Raw genomic sequence first — 6,106 nt, 5'->3', positions numbered from 1 at the left:
CCCATAAATAAAATGTATTATTATTATTATTAAGGATAAGGGGGAAATCTTTTAGGACCGAGATGAGAAAAACATTTTTCACACAGAGAGTGGTGAATCTCTGGAATTCTCTGCCACAGAAGGTAGTTGAGGCCACAGTTCATTGGCTATATTTAAGAGGGAGTTGGATGTGGCCCTTGTGGCTAAAGGGATCAGGGGGTATGGAGAGAAGGCAGGTACAGAATACTGAGTTGGATGATCAGCCATGATCATATTGAATGGCTCCGAAGGGCCGAATGGCCTACTCCTGCACCTATTTTCTATGTTTCTATGTTTCTATGCCCTTAAGAAAAGTAAATCCAGAGCCTCGTTGATCATGGTAGACCTTCCCTGCTGCGGTACACCATCTATATCCTTCAGCAGCCGCCTTGCGTCCTCCACGATTTGCTTTCATGCCAATCTCAGTATCATTATCAAACAATGACTTGTAGGAAAGGTTCGGATGTGACCTGAATTAATTGTAGCCGTCTTCATCAACAAACATTTATTCTTTCCCGGGCCAAAGCCGAAGAGAAAGATTTGTTGTCCTGTGACCATTTTATGACACTAGACATCATGATGTTGGTAACGGCAGTGGTAATGGCAGTCACGAGGGTAGATGGCATATTGTAATACACATATCTCCCTCTCTCTCATCTCAGTAAATTAAACGCAAGCCTTTGACAGTAGATTATTCAACACTATGTTATCAGAAGATTATACGCAATGCACTTGTTCTCAGGGGAATAAATGTGGATCTTCAGATTACCTCCTCATCCATCAAATCCGCTATCGGGCAACACAATTAAATTCCTATTAACCTTGATAGATATATTCAGAAGCTTTTAACCGGGAAATATTTCAATTAAAAGCTTTCAACTCATTTCAACAAGTTATTAATTTACTGGCTGAGATAAGGAAGCTCAGAAAATTGTGATAATTTTTTTATGTTTTTGTTAGAATGTTTCACGGTTCAGATTTCCTGAAAGGTGGCGGTGAACAAAGTGATCTTTGATTTTTAAATTTTTAAGAAGGAACTGCAGATGCCGGAAAATCGAAGGTAGACAAAAATGCTGGAGAAACTCAGCAGGTGAGGCAGCATCTATGGAGCGAAGGAAATAGGCAACGTTTCGCCCGAATTTTAAATTCATGGGATTTGGTCCCTTCTATTCATTTCCGGATTCTTTCTCTCTCTCTCTCTCTCTCACTCTTGGGGGTGAATATCTTTTTGATTGTGTTTCCAGCAAGTCAAAAGACCTTCAAAGGAACAGTGTCAGAAGGAACTGCAGATGCTGGTTTACACCGAAGGTGGACACTAAATGCTGGAGGAACTCAGCGGGACAGGCAGCTTCTCTGGAGAGAAAGATCGGGTGACGTTTTGGGTCCAGATCCCTTCTTCGGACTGAGGCAAAGGGGAGAGAGAAAGAAAAACGAGAGATATGGAAGGGTCGGGTGTGAAAACGAGATCAAAGGGGATGAAGCTCAAGGAGGATGAGAGGATATCTCAATAAAACATATAAGATTGTTAAGGGCTTGGACACACTAGAGGCAGGAAACATGTTCCTGAACAAGGGGTCACAGTTTAAGGATAAGGGGGAAATATTTTAGCACCGAGATGAGAAAAACATTTTTCACACAGAGAGTGGTGAATCTGTGGAATTCTCTGGAGAGAAGGCAGGTACAGGATACTGAGTTGGATGATCAGCCATGATCATATTGAATGGCGGTGCAGGCTCGAATGACTCTGGATCTCTGAAACTAAGGGACTACTGCAATTCTTTAATGGGTTTGCCCCACTGAGGCGATTTTTTAGGCAACTACAGGCGACTAGTTTGCTGCCACATGTTCGCCGGTGTTCGCCGGGAGTAGTCTACTCAATCGCGCAAAAAATCGTAGCGTCTTTCTGGTCGCCGCTAAGTTTGAAAAATGCTCGGCGACAGTGGGTTTGACGCCAATGAGTGTAACGTGACTTCTCCTGACGTAGGTGCTGTCTTAGGTTGTCGCCAGGGTGACGTAGGTTGGTGCCGGTTTTTCGGCGACCTGCTTACGACTATGACATAGAAACATAGAAAATAGGTGCAGGAGGAGGCCATTGGGCCCTTTGAGCCAGCACCGCCATTCATTGTGATCATGGCTGATCGTCCCCTATCAATAACCCGTGCCTGCCTTCTCCCCATATCCGTTGACTCCACTAGCCCATAGAGCTCTATCTAACTCTCTCTTAAATCCATCCAGTGACTTGGCCTCCACTGCCCTCTGTGGCAGGGAATTCCATAAATTCACAACTCTCTGGGTGAAAACGTTTTTTCTCACCTCAGTCTTAAATGACCTCCCCTTTATTCTAAGACTGTGGCCCCTGGTTCTGGACTCGCCCAACATTGGGAACATTTTTCCTGCATCTAGCTTGTCCAGTCCTTTTATAATTTTATATGTTTCTACAAGATACCCTCTCATCCTTCTAAACACCAGTGAGTACAAGCCTAGTCTTTTCAATCTTTCCTCATATGACAGTCCCGCCATCCCAAGTATCAATCTCATGAACCTACGCTGCACTGCCTTCTACACTGACAGTCGCCGGCAGTTGTCTAAATAATCGCCAAGTGGGACAGGTGGGAATTTCAGTCAGTTCTTATCAGGATTTACCGGAAACATTAACTCTGTCTCACCCTCGCCAGCTGCTGCCTGAGTAATTGCACTATTTTCTATTCCATTAGATCTTCTTATCCTCAATAAAAGTCCTTATCAATTTTAGGTCATGATCCTATTTCTCTCATTTATATTGTTGGCTGGACCAATGCTTTTTTTTGTCCTGATTCCAACCTCTTTCACCTTGTGCGTGGCCGTTAACAGTGAATCATTTCTGTGCCTAGTTTGGTTTGGTTTAGTTTAGTTTAGTTCAGTTCAGTCCACTTCTCCGTGGATCGTCACCTTGTCGTGGTGGAGAAGCTTGTGTGGACCTGAGATCCTGAGAGCGATGCCGTCTGGAGCTATGCTCCTGGTAGGGCCACCCATGGCGGTAAGGTCGAGGGGGAGGTCCCTGACAAAGAGTCAATCCAACCAAGATCTCAACGGTGGGACAGGCGGAGGACGATGGCTGACCTTAGTGGAGCGTCACAACGGCTGGGAAGGCGGATGAAGGCTGCGGCAGAAAAGGGTCTCCGGTCGTCTTGGACTCCATGCCACTGGATCCTGACCCACATCTGTCAAGGACCGTGGGGTGGCTGTCTGTGCACCAGTCTCCCCACGTTAAACAAAGTCACGCACAGGCCTCCTCCAACCCTGGAGACACCCATGGTCAGCCATGACCGAAGGGGGCCTAAGAAAGAGTTTAGTTTTGTGATACAGCATGGAAACAGGCCCTTTGGCCCACCGAGTCCATGCCGACCATCGATCCCCACACACTAGTTCTAACCTACACATTAGAGACAATTTACAGAAGTCAATCGACCCTGACTACAGAGAGACTATACCCTGAACGTCTTGGGAATTTGGGAGGAAACCGGAGCACCAGGAGAAAACCCACACGGTCACAGGGAGAACGTGCAAACTCCGCACAGACAGCACCCGCAGTCAGGATCGAACCCGGGTCTCTGGCGCTGTGAGGCAGCAACTCTACCACTGTCCCACCCACTGCAAACCAGGATCTGCAGTACGTTCCTTCTTGATTTAGCAATGTCGCCATTTGCCACGTTCTCCAAATCTTAGAGCATTTCCTTCTCTAACTTAATTCTCTAACTTCCTGCTGCATTGAAGGTCAAGGGAATTGATTTCTTCCTCAAACGTCGCCCATTGAGTTGAGCATTTCAACCCTGCTATACTTTCATTTTTTAAATGTTTTTTTAATTTTTATGTTGCCTACCTAATGTGTTGCTAACCCCCATCACTGCGCAAGGTTTCGATGAGCTCATGAGATTTCCACCAAAGTCGAAATGGGCAAAGCAAAAGGGTCGCAAAGGCTGATTAATAGCGGGCAGACTGAACGATTAATTCTCTCTGAAGGCATAATGAACCGCAGATGCTGCAACTGTTTGTAAAAAAAAACCCAAAGTGCTGGAGGAAGAGGTCCAAGGTCATCTCGGCGATCGTTTCGCCCAACACCTCCGCTCGGTTCTCAATAACCAACCTGATCTCCCGGTGGCTCAGCACTTCAACTCCCCCTCGCACTGCCAATCCGACCTTTCTGTCCTGGGCCTCCTCCATGGCCAGAGTGAGGACCACCGTAAATTGGAGGAGCAGCACCTCATATTCCGCTTGGGCAGTTTGCACCCCAGCGGTATGAACGTTGACTTCTCTAATTTCAGGTAGTCCTTGCTTTCTCCTCCCCTTCTCAGCTCTCCCTCAGCCCACTGGCTCCACCTCTTCCTTTCTTCTTCCCCCACCCCCTCTCGACCCGAAACATCACCTATTTCCTTCGCTCCATAGATGCTGCCTCACCCGCTGAGTTTCTCCAGCATTTTTGTCAATCTCCAATACCTTAAGGAGATAGATGAAAAATGCTGGAGTAACTCAGCGGGACAGGCAGCATCTCTGGAGAGAAAGAATGGGTGACGTTTCAGGTCGAGACCTTTCTTTAGACTGAGAATCAGGGCAGGGGGAAACTAGAGCTATGAAAAGGAACAGAACAAATCAGAGTCGGCACCGATGACCCAGGAAAGTTGGAGCCCACAAGGGTCACAAAGGAAACGTCACCCATTCCTTCTCTCCGGAGATGCTGCCTGACCCGTTGAGTTACTCCAGCATTTTGTGTCCATCTTCGGTGTAAACCAGCATCTGCAGTTCCTTCCTACAAATCTTGAGGAGATCTCACATGAGAAAAGTAAAATGGAGACACTGGAAACTATGATTAGTGCGGGTGTCAGGGGTGATGGGGAGAAGGCAGGAGAATGGGGTTAGGAGGGAGAGATAGATCAGCCGTGATTGAATGGCAGAGTAGACTTGATGGGCCGAATGGCCTAATTCTGCTCCTAGAACTTATGAACTTACCTGTATGAACTATACAGTGCATTCAGAAAGTATTCAGGCCCCCTCACTTTTTCCACATTTTGTTAGGTTACAGCCTTATTCTAAAATGGATTAAATTCTTTTTTTTTTCAATCGCCAATCTACACACAATACCATTCGGCCCATCAAGTCTACACCGCCGTTCAATCATGGCTGATCTATCTCTCCCTCTCAACAACATTCTCCTGCCTTCTCCTCATAACCCCTGATACCCGTACTGATCAAGAATCTTTCTATCTTAAAAATATCCACTGATTTGGCCTCCACAGCCGTCTGTGGCAATGAATTCCACAGGTTCACCACCCTCTGACTGAAGAAATTCCTCCGCGTCTCCTTTCTAAAAGCCCTGTCTCACGGTATCGGTTCATTCCAAGAGTTCTCCCGAGTTTGCCCTGATTCGAACTCGGAGATTTACGGTAATGGCCACTCGTCGGTACTCTGGGCTCTCGTGGACATTTTTCAACATGTTGAAAAATCTTCACGAGTCTTCCCGTGCTTACCTGTCGTTAGCGAGTCTTCCCAAGTACCTGCCGTTAGCGTTACGAGCTGCTAAGAGACGTCCCCGAGCTCCGACGTACCCGCTACGTTCATTCTCCGTGCTTACCATGAGTTTGTTTTTTTTAAAACTCGGGAGAGCTCTTGGAATGAACTCGTACCGTGGGACAGGGCTTTAAAGGTACGTCCTTTTATTCTGAGGCTGTGGCCTCTGGTCCATGCTGTTGTCCAACTAAACATTTGTAGTCAGCGCACATTGGCTGTCACGACACATCTCGCTTCCATAGCAAGTTAAGCAGGCAATCTGCACAAGCTCTGTTATTCTGCACAAGAGTGCGGCTTCAGTTTTGGCTAATTAAACTGTTCATTAAGTTGTGTGATGGAAGGTTTAGCCTTGCACTCGAAGCCCTTCACATGAGTACAACTGCTGCATGCAATCTCCCGAATGATACTTTATAATAATTACGATGCAGTCTTATTAAATCCCTCCCCTTAACTACAGTATATTAACCACGTTGTGTTGAGTGTAATACAATGCCCAAAAGAGAAGCTGGAAGCGTACGGGGATCTTGCAATTTACATTAGTTTAGTT

The sequence above is a fragment of the Amblyraja radiata genome, chromosome 11 (genome assembly GCF_010909765.2).
Source record: "Amblyraja radiata isolate CabotCenter1 chromosome 11, sAmbRad1.1.pri, whole genome shotgun sequence".
NCBI lineage: Eukaryota > Metazoa > Chordata > Chondrichthyes > Rajiformes > Rajidae > Amblyraja > Amblyraja radiata.
The sequence above is the reverse complement of the archived record's forward strand: the minus strand, read 5'-3'. Positions refer to the sequence as shown.